Raw genomic sequence first — 14,717 nt, forward strand, 5'->3', positions numbered from 1 at the left:
CCTGGAGTTTGCTCAAACTCATGTCCATTGAGTTGATGATACCAACCAACCATCTCATCCTCTGTCACCCCCTTATTCTCCTACCCTCAGTCTTTCCCAGCAGCAGGGTCTTTTTCAGTGAGTTGGCTCTTTGCATCAGGTGGCCAAAGTATTGGACTGTCTTCATATTAATTTTGTTGACTGATGATGTGCTTATGTGTCAGTTTCTTCCACTAAACCAGTGAAGATCTTGAAGGCAAGGATTGTGTTTTATTCACTGCCATAGCTCTAGTGCCTAAAGGAGTGCATAATACAAAGGGGGTCTTGTCAATGTTGTATGGAAGGAAGGAAAAAGGTGGAAGGAAGGGAGGGAGAGAGGAAGGAAAATAGGAAGGGAGGGAGGAAAGAAAGGATGAAAGGGAAAAGGAAAACACTCAAAGGAAACTCTTCAGTGACTATTATAAAGAAGATGTCTCCACATGTCCTCCAAAGTTCATAGCAGCACTATTACAATAGCTAGGACATAGGAACAATCTAGATATACATTGACAGATGAATGGATAAAGAGGTTGTAGTACATATATCCAACGGAATATTGCTCAGCCATGAAAAAGAAGGATTTTGTGTCAGTTCTAGTGAGATGAGTAAACCTAGAGCCTGTTATACAGAGTGAAGTAAATCAGAAAAAGAAAAGCAAATAGGGTGTATTAACACATATATATGGAATCTAGAAAAATAGTATTGATGAACCTCCTTGCAGGGAAGGAATGGAGATGCAGACATAGAGAACAGACGTGTGGACACAGCGAGGGAGGGAGAAAGTGGGGCAAATGGAGAGAACAGCACTGACACATATACACTGCTGTGTGTAAAACAGGTGGCTGGTGAGGAGTTGCTCCATAACATAGGGACCTAGCCTGGAGCTCTGCGACAGTTTAGAGGGGTGAGATGGGCGGAGGAGGGAGGAGCAAAAGGGGGCTGATATATATATAGTTATGGCTGATTTGTGTTGTTGTGAGGCAGAAACCAACACAACATTGCAAAACAGTTTTCCTCCAATTAAAAAAATAAAATTTAAAAAGTTGCCTCCATTGAAGAACAACCATAGGGAGGGGAAAATATAGGATTTTTAAAAATTACTGTAGATGTTATGAGTGTTTATCTAATGAAAGATACTGTCCATTTCCTTCTGTCTACTCCACGTCCTGCCCATTTCTGATAGTGTCTATTCCCCCTTTCTTTGGGTAGCTGTCACCATAAAATTGCAATGAGTTTTAATGGTTACCTATATTGATGAACTAGTGATGTAATCTTCCTTCCTGCTGGTATTAGAATTGTTGCAAGTGTGCTTCTGAGAGTTCAGAAAAAAAATCATCATTAAAGGAAAAAATAAAGAATTATATTATTACTGTGTAACAAGTTTAAATATTCAAGCCTGGGGTCATTTAAATTTAATTAGTTTATCATCTTGTTTTCAAAACATATCATAAAGGCCAAAACAGCATTCTGGTCCTTGAATTAAACATTGTTATGAATTGACTTCTTTGAGTTCTCATAGTAGTGAATTCTTACATAGCGCCTACTATGCCAGTAACTGTTCTGTTTTCCACGATCAACTCATTTAATTCCACAACAGCCCAGTTAAATATAGTTTATGCTTTTTGTAAATGAGGAAACTGAGGCATATGAAAGTTAACTAATTTGTTCAGGGTTGTATATCTTAAGTGAGGTTTAGTTGAAATTCAAACTTAAGTAACTTAGATTCCAGGTTAATATTGTCAAATCTCTCTTAGGATTTATCTGGGAGCCTGGATTATGAAAAACTCTTTCATGACAATAGTTGGAAACATGGTTATGTTTATAAAACAAGCCAATATAGTATTAAAATTTCATTTTCAGGAAAATTGATTAGGTGAGCTTAGCCATTCAAATACGTTATGTGATATAAATATGTTGTTTAGTCACTAAGTCCTGTCCGACTCTTTTGTGACCCTATGGACTATAGCCCATCAGGAGGCTCTGTCCATGGGATTTCACAACAATATTAAGAGATTGGTGATAATCTTCCTCAAAATTCACTTCAGAATAAATCAAAGTTGTTGAACCAAGACTGCAACACAAATATGCTTGGAATTTCTCCTGACTTTTCTTGCAAAATTTATGGATTTCAAGTTTGTTTGGTAAACCCCTCCTCTAGCTGGAATGACTAAGAATTGTTAAACCTTGAAAACAAATTGGGAGAACAATAAAGGGGATCTTGGGCATTTCTGCCAAGTGAAAGTGTTAGTTGCTCAGTCATATCTGACTCTTTGTGACCCCATGGACTCTAGCCCTCCAGGTTCACCTATCCATGGGATTTCCCAGGCAAAAATACTGGAGTTGTCAATCCCTTCCCAGGGTATCTTCCCTACCCAGGGATTGAACCCATGTCTCCTTCATAGCAGGCAGATTCTTTACTGTCTGAGTAACCAGGGAACCCCTGCCAAGTGAGGGTCAATTATATATGGAAAGTAAGGGAATTTTTAAAACATTATTTTAATTTTCATTTGGAGATGTTTTATGAACAAACCTGCTTTCAACAAGGTGACCGTTGAATAAAGTGAAGCATGTGTGTGTGTATGCACTCAGTCATGTCCTACTCTTTGTGACCTCATGGATTGTAGCCTGCCAGGCTTCTCTGTCTATATAATTTTCCATGTAAGAATACAGGGGTCTTCCTGACCCAGGGATCAAACCTGTTTCTCTTGCATCTCTTGCCTTTACAGGCAGATTCTTTATCACTGTACCACCTGGGTAGATACGTCTGGTAGGTAAGTGTTGATAATCTTATAATTGAGTTTCCCTGATGGCTCAGTGGTAAAGAATCCACCTGTCAATACAGGAGACAAGGGTTCATTCCCTGGGTTGGGAAGATCCCCTGGAGAAGGAAATGGCAACCCACTCCAGTATTCTTGCATGGGAAATCCCATGGACAGAGAAGCCTGGCAGGCTCCAGTCCACAGGTTTGCAAAATATTTGGACAGAACTTGGTGACTAAACAGCGACAACAAACCTTGTAACGCTCTTCAACTCTTAAGATCTATTTTTTACCCATACAACACTTCTGACACCAAATGCATGAGTTTTTCCACACCAAGAAATTATCCAATTTTCTGTATACATCAACTGGATGTCCTACAATTGGACTCAATTCTGGTACTAACCACCAGGAGTTAGTGTAGATCCCAAGGGTTAAGGGCTCAGTCACTTAATACAGTACCCAACTTCAGATGGCCAATTGCACATTCCGGGAACTTCTGTACTTTTGACTGATCAACTCTTAATCAGGACTCAGGGAGTTTCCTTACTTTTCTGGTTTATTATAAAGGGTACAACTCAAGATCAGCCAAATGGAAGAGATGTATAGAACTAGGTATGTGGGTCCATGTTTCCATGCCTTCTCCAGGTGTATCCCCCTCCTAGGACCTCAAGTGTTCACCCACCTGGAGGCTCTCCAAACCCTGATGTTTAGGGTTTTTATGGAGATTTCATTACATAGACATGAATGACTAAGGTATAACTGATTGATTAACTCCTGGGCCATTGGTGATTGAACTCAATCTCTAGCCCCTCCCTTGTCCCCAGAGGTCTGAGAGTGGAGCTGAAAGTGCCAACCTTCTGATTCCAAGATTGGTTCTCCTGGCAGCCAGCCACCCAGCCTCCTCATCTTTAAGGATTTTCCCAAAGTCACCTGATTAACATAAACTCAAATATGGTTGAAAGGAACTTGTTACGAATAACAAAGGACACTCCTCTCAACCCTGTCACTCAGGAAAGTACAAGGGTTTTGGAGCTCTGTGCCAGGAACCTCATATACATCTCTTATTATGTCATAATAGCATACCAGCATTCAGCATTTATGACTTCTGAGGATGAATTGGAGGAAACTGGAGGAGCAGTCCTTCAGAAGCTGCTGCATAATGACCATTTTCACAGCTTCTTAGCACTCCTTTGGAACCCTGCATGTTTACAGCTAAAAAGCAAGCTCTTTTCTTCTTCTTTAAAAATGTACCTCAAACCCTTTGGTAATATGCGGTTTTCCACTCTGTGGGAGTCCAATAAATCCCTGTTGACTCCCTTCACATTCAACAGCTCCAAGTAGCCACCATGTCCATCCAGGCATTGCACACACTATGGCTTTTTCGCATGCTCCATTTAGATGCCTAATAGTTAAGCCAGTGTAGTGTGTGGGGCTCAATTTTGAACCACTGGCAGAGGCACTTATGTACAACATTTGCTACTTTTTGTCAGAGAAATAATCACGTTGGAAAAGCAAGACACTATGCATGCTTTCAAGCTGTTCTGATTTCTTCTACTTATTTAGGTACCAAGCACTCTATTTTTCTATTTCTTCATGAGGAAATTTACATGGAGCAGGGAAGAAATTTCATTTTGAAGTTTATTCACTTTGAGAACCTGAAGAAGTAGTGGCTTAGCTGACAGCATCACTGAACTTCGAATATCATTATAGCAGTCATTTTAGGTACACATAAACACATAGTTAAGATCTGCTCAGGAATTTGTACAGAAATTTGTTGCATGGAAACCTTTGTGTAACAGTGACATGAAAGCTGCACTTCCCAGGTGGCACAGTGGTGAAGAACCCGTCTGTCAGTGCAAGCGATACAAGGTGCATCCCTGGGTCCAGAAGATCCCCTGGGTAGTAAATGGCAACCCACTCCAGTATTTCTGCCTGGAAAATTCCATGGACATGGACATGAGCCTAGTAGGCTCATACCATGGGGTCGCAAACAGTCAGACATGACTGAGATGCAGGCAATGTGAAAGATAGTAGCAGAGAGGTGTCTTGACTCTCAAATTGGGAATTAAATCAACTGTCAGGCTCATAGGTTTAAAATGGATAAAGTCTTAATATAGGTCTCCAATTTGTAGCTGTTAAATAGTGTTCAGCTGAAAGGGAGCGTCTCAAAAACAGCCCATGGTGAGAATATGCGTGTTAGGCATTTCTAGCACGTGTGCTCAGTCCCTCAGGCACATCCGTGTGTGACTCTTTGCAACCCCATGGACTGTAGCCCACCAGGCTTCTCTGTCCATGGAATTTTCCAGGCAAGAAAACTGGAGTGGGCTGCCATTCCTTTTCCAGGGGATTTTCCCGACTTGGGGATAGAATTCAGGTCTCCTGTGTTTACTGCTTTGGTAGGCGAGTTTTACCATGGTGCCACCTGGGAAGCCCCGCTGGACATTTCTAGATACGTCTGTAAAAGTCCATTAGGCAAATAATGTGTGGTAGTAAACAGAGTGGCTTGTCTTGTCTTAGCAGTGTTTAGTGATTTGGACTACATTGAGTTTATAATTGTTTTGACTCTTCTGGACATTACAGTAAATGAACCTATATACATATGTATGGACACACATGTGTATATTGATTTTAATTATGATGTCATTGTATTCATTTAACATGACAAAATTTGGATCAGTTTGACTTTAAGAATGAAGTTAGAAATATTTTCTTTTTGGTATTTGTTAGATGTTTATTAGATAATTAAATCAATGCTTAATCCCCTTACCCAATTTGTAAAACTGTCTAGCAAAACAAACAAACAAAAAAACATGTCACAATTATCAGATTTGCCTGAAATTCATAGCATTTCTAATAGTCACCTTTTCAAATCTATGCTTTCACCTTTACATTAATAATATCACCAAATAGAGTTTCTGCCACTGCTGTAGAAACTGTAACAAATTCAGTCCAACCTGAAATCAATAGGAGCTGCTTTCAGCTTGGTGAAATACAAGGACAAGGTCTCTGTGCAGAAAAGAAGCCTGAGCACTGGTTTCCTACTAGAGATGAATATTTCTGTTGATACTGTCCAGAGCAGACATAGCCTGTCAATAATCAATTGATCTGAAGCCAAATGATAAAGATGACAGATGGATCTGTTCTTGTGTTCAGGTGTTGAAGAATAGGGTGTTTGTTTTGTATGTGAAAATGACCCTTATTAAAGTGATTGAACCAATGACAGATTTTGTTTGGAACATGTTTTTAAAAACCTGCCATATTTTCCGTGGGCTGAAAATACTTATACTTGTGTAGTGTATTGGCAGGTCACACACCACACAGGTAACTATAGAACTGATGATACCTCTCCACTGCCTGTGTGTGTCTGTGTTAGTCGCTTAGTTGTGTTCTACTTTTTGCGACCACATAGACTGTAGCCCACCAGGCTTCTCTGTCCATGGGATTTTCCAGGCAAGAATACTGGAGCGGGCTGCCATTCGCTTCTCCAGGGGGCTTTCCCAGCACAGGATTCGAATCTGGGTCTCCTGCATTGTAGGCAGACTCTTTACAATCTGAGCCCACCAGGGAAGCCCCATTACCTGGTGTTGTGCTAATTTGGTATGAATCTGGGCTTGTGAATGTAGGAAATGTGTGTAAAACTTAAACCACAAACTAGTGTAAACTTGATTATACATTTGAATTTGTAGGCATTTTAATTATAAGGAAAATTCTGTATTGTAGTTTAAAAATCTCTTATTTTTCTGTGAAAAAATATCTTCTGATTCTGTCTTTGGCTTATCAGAGTAAAGCATTCTTGTGGGTATGTGCTAAGTCGCTTCAGTCCTGTCTGACCCTTGCAACCCTAGAGACAGTAGCCAGCAGACTCCTCTGTCCATGGGATTCTTCAGGCAAGAATACTGCAGTGGGTTGCCATTCCCTCCTCCAGGGAATCTTCCTGACTCAGGAATTGAACCTGCATCTCTTATGTCTCCTGCATTGGCAGGAGGGATCTTTACCTCTAGCGCCACTTGGGAAGCCCAAAGCATTCATATTCACTGTCAATTGATCTGTCATGATGTTCACACGACTTCTGTGTTATCTTTTTTCCACTGTTGTTATTTACTACTAGCTGTGTGACCTTGTACAAGTTGCTTAACTTCTCAGTTCCGTAATGGCCTTGTTTGAAAAACTGGAAGAAATTAGAACCTTATTTGCCTATTTGCCTGTAGGTACAAATGAATTATTACATTTAAAGTAAATGTAAGAGTGTGGACCACATAAAAAGTGCTGAATACGTACAATCTACATTTATTAAATATTTCAACTCTGCCCCATGAAAGTGTAAAAGTCATACATATTATCTTATAATCTTTCATAAAGATTATAATGCCTAATTATATCATAACCACCTTGATAGTCAAGTTTTTATTATATATCTTCTCTGATATTGCTGTTGAAGTGGTAAAGACATAATCAGTTGTGTGATGGGGTCCATTTTGTGGATCCACATTAAGTATTCACTAGAATGTACATAGATTTTGCTGTCAAGAGAACCAGTATAAGCTATGAAACAAAACAGACAAACAAAAATTCACTTATTCAGGGATCTGCCCTGTTGTGACATGTAATAATATATAATAATATAGTATGTATTTTTAGTACATATAATTGATAGTACTATTATTCTTTACTGAGCAAAATTTTCCAAACTATGTTTTGTGAGATACTATGTCCAAAAGATATTAAGAATCCCCTTCCCCACCCAATTCTATGGTCAAATAATACTGAGAGTATAGATTAAAGAATCAAGCTCCTGAGAATTCTCAGAACTTTTCATGTGGTAATGTGCATGAAGATCATTCAAAAAGGGGAGGTGGCAGTTTTCAGACTTTCCGTGAACCCTTTCTTGAAGGAAATCTTTAGAGCATCTTTCAGATTTGGGAATTGCTGCTCTAAATCTGGGACTGGACCCGGAGGCCTAATGTAGTTCTTTCCCAGTGATGCCACAGGGCTGAGATAGTTTACACACCATGAGGATTCCCCAATTAAGTACTGACATGTGAGAATGACTTCCAAAAAAAATAAAATCAGATCAAGCCAACTTAAGGACATCCCTGTATTTCTGTCTCTGCCATTCATTTGTGTGTAAGCACACTCACTCACGGAGAAGGCAATGGCACCCCACGAAAATCTCATGGATGGAGGAGCCTGGTGGCTGCAGTCCATGGGGTCGCTACAAGTCGGACATGACTGAGCGGCTTCACTTTCACTTTTCACTTTCATGCATTGGAGGAGGAAATGGCAACCCACTCCAGAATTCTTGCCTGGAGAATCCCAGGGATGGAGGAGCCTGGTGGGCTGCAGTCCATGGGGTCTCACAGAGTCGGACACGACTGAAGTGACTTAGCAGCAGCAGCAGCAGCACAGTCACTCAAGCAAAAAAGCAGGAATCCCAGGGAAACTGACAGGGAGTTTGCTGCACGTGTGTGGTCATGCAGCATGCGTGGAAAATGACATGATGTCTCAGCATCCCTGAACGTGTTGGCTTAGGCTCTTACCTTTCCTCTAAATGATTCCCTGGGCCCCATAATTTACTAACTGCTTCTGTTGTCACTCTTGAGTTGTCTGGGTATAGCTAAAGCAAAGCACTTTAATTTTATGACTTTCAGATGTCTTGTTAGTGGGCAAATGAAGTGACGGGACAAGTGCGTTTTGTCTAGTTGCTAAGGAATAAAAATAACAAGTGCCTTTATTACTTTGCTGACAATCTATTTATAAATTTCTGAAGGAGGTGCCTGCAGAGGAAAATGTGCATGTGTTTTGGACATACCTGAGATTTCTCAAATGAAATGATTTATTGATGGCCCCTGCTTTACGCAACTTTGGTAGCGTGCACAAATATTGTTCCTACATTCAAGGTAGGCTTCAGGCTTGGTTCTTTAATGGCCTGGCCATTACAGAAATGACGTATGGGGATGGCTGTTTTGTTCTTCTCCTTTAGGCCCTTACAAATACTGAATTACATTCAGGCTTTCCAAATAGCATAGTGTTACCATCTTCACCACACAAGAAGCAAACTTTTTCTTTATTCCTTCCTTCCTATCTATAATGTTTACAGTGTTTTTTTTTTTTTTTTGTTAGTTAGTATAATAGAAATTAATCCATGAAGTCATTCTTTGAAAACTGAATGTTTTCTTGATTTTCATTTGTCCCTGCTCCTCTTGTACTTTCCTGGTAGCTCAGATGGTAAAGAATCTACCTGCAATGCAGGAGACTCAGGTTCAATGCCTGGGTCAGGGAGATCTTCTGTAGAATGGAATGGCTGTCTACTCTAGTATTCATGCCTGGAGAAATCCCATGGACAGAGGAGCCTGGCGGGCTACAGTTCATGAGTTCACGAAGAGTTGGATTTTGCTTCTCCTAATATCAAACTCTTTTATTAAAATGAATTTTTACTGCAATATCGTTACTTTGCAATGTTGTGTTAGTTTCTGCTGTACATGAAAGTGAATTAGCTATATGTTTACATATGTTGTTGCTATTTAATCACTGAGTGGTGTCCTACACTTTGAGGACCCCACAGACTGTAGCCCACCAGACAGGCTTCTTAGTGGGATCTCCCAGATAAGAATACTGAAGTGGGTTGCCATTTCCTCCTCCAGGGGATCTTCTGGACCCAGGGATCGAACCTGCATCTCCTGCATTGGCAGGCAGGTTCTTTACCATTGAGCCACCACAGAAGCCCCATGTTTACATATATCCCCTGTTTTTTGGATTTCCTCCCCATTTAGGTCACTGCAGAGCCCTGAGTAGTGTTCCCTCTGCTACACAGTAGGTTCTCATTAGTTATCTGTTTTATATATAGAATCAGTAGTGTATATATGTCAACCCCAATCTCCCAATTCCTCCCACCACTCCCAGCCCCTACATCAAGCTGCTTTTGAACTACAACTCAGAAAGCAGCTCTTCTCATGTGAACCTTTCATTTATTTCATCACCAGAAGTTGGGCCCCCCACTGCTGGGAAGGGCGGATGGCACGAAAAGCATTGTGGGTCCTGACATGGAAATAAGCAGTTCCAGCCACGTTGCTCTCACCTGCTGAGAATCTCAGAGAGAGCAAAAACAGCTTTCCTGGTTATGCACCTGGTCTTAGCAAGCCCTTACCTAGAATAAAATGATAGTTGAAAAAATTGCCTGGACTATGAGAATTTTGAGTCCAAATGGCTAGACTTTGCACCTGTTGCTGTCTCTGTCATATTTAAGTCGCATGTTGGTTGTATTTTAAGAGTGTTTAAAACTGAAGGGAAAGTTGAGGAAATGGTAAAATATGGTGACCTGTGGTTTATATGTGAATGCTATGGTATTCGGAGAAGGCAATGGCACCCCACTCCAGTACTCTTGCCTGGGAAACCCCATGGACGGAGGAGCCTGGTAGGCTACAGGAGCCAGGTAGGCTACACGACGCTCAGTTGTGTCCACTAATAGTCAGACACGACTGAGTGACTTCACTTTCACTTTTCACTTTCATGCATTGGAGAAGGAAATGGCAACCCACTCCAGTGTTCTTGCCTGGAGAATCCCAGGGACGGGGGAGCCTGGTGGGCTGCCGTCTATGGGGTCTCACAGAGTCAGACACGACTGACGCGACTTAGCAGCAGCAGCTATGATATGACCAACTTTTGAAACCCACATTTTTTAAATGAACTAAATTGCTATTTGTTTTCATGCAGGTGTGACTCATAATATCCCAGCATCCTGAGTTAATACAGCAATTTTGTAGGCTCACATACCATTGATAATGCTGTAATAAGTTGGCAATCTGTTATAGTGGAGAAAATATCTTATATAGTCACGTCTGTGCTTCCATTTACTTTATACAAAGAAAGACTTCCATCCTGCTATTGTTCTCCAGTATATAGGTTTCAAAAGGCCTCTCTTCCCTTGAAGACAAAAAGCTACCACATGATTTCAAGATAGAGTAAATAAAAGTGGAATGAGGGGTGTTTTTTTTAATTGAAAAGTACCTCGTATATTTTATTTATTTTTTACTGGAGTATAGTTGCTTTACAATGTCCTGTTAGTTTCTTTCTTTTTTTTTTTTAACTTTATTTTATTTTTAAACTTTACATAATTGTATTAGTTTTGCTAAATATCAAAATGAATCCGCCACAGGTATACATGTGTTCCCCATCCTGAACCCTCCTCCCTCCTCCCTCCCCATACCATCCCTCTGGGTCGTCCCAGTGCACTAGCCCCAAGCATCCAGTATCGTGCATCGAACCTGGACTGGCAACTCGTTTCTTACATGATATTTTACATGTTTCAATGTCATTCTCCCAAATCTTCCCACCCTCTCCCTCTCCCACAGAGTCCATAAGACTGTTCTATATAACAGTGTCTCTTTTGCTGTCTCGTACACAGGGTTATTGTTACCATCTTTCTAAATTCCATATATATGCGTTAGTATACTGTATTTATGTTTTTCCTTCTGGCTTACTTCACTCTGTATAATAGGCTCCAGTTTCATCCACCTCATTAGAACTGATTCAAATGTATTCTTTTTAATGCCTGAGTAATACTCCATTGTGTATATGTACCACTTCTTTCTTATCCATTCATCTGCTGATGGACATCTAGGTTGCTTCCATGTCCTGGCTATTATAAACAGTGCTGCAGTGAACATTGGGGTACACATGTCTCTTTCCCTTCTGGTTTCCTCAGTGTGTATGCCCAGCAGTGGGATTGCTGGATCATAAGGCTGTTAGTTTCTACTGTACAGCAAAGTGAATCAGCTGTACATGTACATATCCCCTCTTTTTTGGTTTTCCTTGCCACTTAGGTCACCACAGAGCATTGAGTAGAGGTCCCTGTGCTGGACAGTAGATTCTCATTAGTTATCTGCTTTATACATAGTAGTGTATATATATTAATCCCAGCGTCCCGATCCATACCATCCCTCCACTTCCCTCCTTGGTATCCACACATTTGTTCTCTACATCTGTGTCTCTCTTTCTGCTTTGCAGAAAAGTTCATCTGTACCATTTTTCAAGATTCCACATATATGTGTTAATATATAATATTTGTTTTTCTCATTCTGTCACTCTGTATGACAGTCTCTAGGTCCGTCTGTGTCTCTGCAAATGGCACAATCTCCCTCTTTTTTATGGCTGAGTAATACTTCATTGTATATATGTACCATATCTTCTCTATCTGTTCCTCTGTCGATGGGCATTTAGGCTGGAAAAGCCCTTCATTTAGAATGAACTCCTTTCCTACTTACCAGGTAATGATTTATATTTTTCATAGAGTACTAAAATATGAAACATCCCAACTACTACCAAATTTTTAAATAATGAAGGTATGAAAATAGTTTATACATAAATAACCAAAGATAATAAAGGAATGTGGAAAAAATCCACAGGTGAGTGATCTTTTGCAGTCAGTAAGGACTTTTAGACTTGTATTTTGCCTTCTGATGTCTGGTTTGGAAAAAAGCAATTTAGGGAGGGAGATATTTATATATTTATATGACCACAAAGGGCTGTAATTGTTAATTACTTATCATCATATTAAAGCCCATCATCTGTATTATAGAATTAATACTTAGAAGTTAAGAAAAGGATTATAAAATTAATTGTCCAATTGGTTTGGAAGGTAAGATTTTTATAAATCTAACTAAAAGTTTCATCAACAGGAATACCTTCCTGTTGCTCATTTAATTAATAGCTTTGTCTTACAATATCAAGATATGGGGGCTGCTAAGTGACATATAAATTAATTGAACTCTGTAATGAAATAACAGTTTAATTAGTCATTTATGATGTACTGATATAATCAGAAAGGAGAGAAAATTCAGCAGAAAAACACCACATTATCATTATTCTCATTTTCTATTTTTTTCCCCTATCACAGGACAAATCAAAGTCATTTTGTTCAAGTCTTTTTTGACTTTGAAATTTGTGCCATTGCTTTACTGAAATAACAGATATGTAAAATGTATTACTTATTTGCTCTTAATTTCTTCCTCATGTGTTAATCATTTTATTCTAAAATAAAACACAGACACAGATGGAATGAAACAAATATAGAACTTAGGAAGTTACTATAAGGCAGTATCATCATAACTCCAATACTTTGGCCACCTGATGTGAAGAACTGACTCATTGGCAAAGACCCTGATGCTGGGAAAGATTGAAGGCAGGAGGAGAAGGGGACGACAGAGGATGAGATGGTTGAATGGCATCACCAACTTGATGGACATGAGTTTGAGCAAGGTCTGGGAGTTGGTGATGCACAGGGAAGCCAGGTGTGCTGTAGTCCATGGGGTCACAAAGAGTCAGACATGACTGAGCAACTGAACTGAACTGATCATTGTAACTACCACTCAAGCCAAGACATAGAACTTTGTCAGTGCATGTCACCCCTACCCATAAGTCCTGTGCATGTCACATTCATCATAAACCCCTGCCATCGTTCAAAATCTGATCTAATTTTATATTATCACTTTTTAATGTTTATCACCAGGGATGTAAATATTCGTAGATGTCATTTTGGGGGACTATTTTTAAGTCCATTTTAGTCCACAGTTTCCCCTTGCATCCTTTAACTGCCCTTGCAATAAATGGCCATTTATTTGTTTTTAAAGCAATGATTCTGACTTTATAAAAGGCAAACTATCCAAATAGCCAGCATCAGAAATTTCTAGAAGGTGCTTTGTAAGTGTTCAGTGAATTTCTGGTCTTTCTGCTACCCATCTTGCAGTTCTACTCGGATAGTCAAGCCCATCTGAACCCAAGTATTGCCACGGTGACACTGTGCCCAGTGATGGAATTCTGAATTATACGAAAGGTTGGTGCTGCTCTGTCCATCTATTTCTGCAGAGGGAAGATAGACAAGGGAAGGCTTTCTCTCTGCAAATACTCATGGTGTGACCCATTTGAGATACAAAAAGTCTCAAGAGGTTATAATTCAGAAAGCTGGATGAAATGTACAAGATTGGGAGGGAGAAGGCCAGCGCAGACTGACGGCATTCTCTTGATGGGCAGGCGCCGTGTCTCAGGAAAGAAAGGAAAGCAGGAAGTGCTATTTTGGCACCTTCTCTGTGCCACACTCTTGTGCAGGTTTTAAATCTTTTCTACAATATCAGTGAAGAGTTAACACCTTAGTTTTGCAGGTGAAGAATCTGAAATTTTTTCTCACCAAGAAATAACCTTCTAACTGATCTAGTTCCTGTGTATGATCTTTTTAGAAAACTTAAGTCTGGTAATGCCACTCTAGCATCCTTTGCACTTAGAAGGAAGCCCAGACTCCTTCTTGGAAGTGTTGGTCAACAGAGCCAAGGATTGACCCCCTTGCATGTTGTCTTGTTTTGGATCATCCCCCCTGCCCACTCCCAATCACTGAGCTCCAGCCATATTGAAGCTACTGCTTAGGTCTATCAAACTCATCCAATACATTGCAGGAGGCTATAGCTTAGCCATGTTTAAATTGGTTTGGGGACCTTTTTATTTGCCTTTTCCTCTTTCTGGAATATTTTACTGGCACATTTCGTTTAGCTTGATCTTACATCTTATTCAGACCTCAACTTAATTGTTACTTCCTCAGGAGAACTTGCCTGCCCATTCCATCTACATTAGCTTTTCCCTGTAGTAATTATCTCCTTCACTTACCCTTTTTCCTTTCCGGCACTTACCAACACTCTAACTATACATGTATTTGTTTATTGTCTGTCTTCCATCTGACCCTGAGTGTGGGGTATGTCTGTTTTGTTTTCTGTGTCTAGTTATCCCAGGGCCTGGAACACCACAGACGCTCAATAAATATTGGTTGGAATGCAAACTTGAAAGGAGGCTCAGAGACATGAAGAAACTTCTCCAAAGTCACACAGCTAGCAAGTATCAAAGCTAGAAATTTAAAAATACATCATAAAACCCATGCATTTTCAACCCTAATTGACTT

The 14,717-nt window shown here is 40.0% G+C and overlaps 1 protein-coding gene across 3 annotated transcripts in view; it reads left to right on the forward strand.

Moving 5' to 3' along the window:
• The window catches only part of LOC112447478 (teneurin-2), a 426,777-nt gene that overhangs the window by 187,130 nt on the left and 224,930 nt on the right, over positions 1-14,717 (forward strand). The gene's annotated exons all lie outside the window — the stretch shown is intronic.

The sequence above is a fragment of the Bos taurus genome, chromosome 7 (genome assembly GCF_002263795.3).
Source record: "Bos taurus isolate L1 Dominette 01449 registration number 42190680 breed Hereford chromosome 7, ARS-UCD2.0, whole genome shotgun sequence".
NCBI classification, from domain to species: domain Eukaryota; kingdom Metazoa; phylum Chordata; class Mammalia; order Artiodactyla; family Bovidae; genus Bos; species Bos taurus.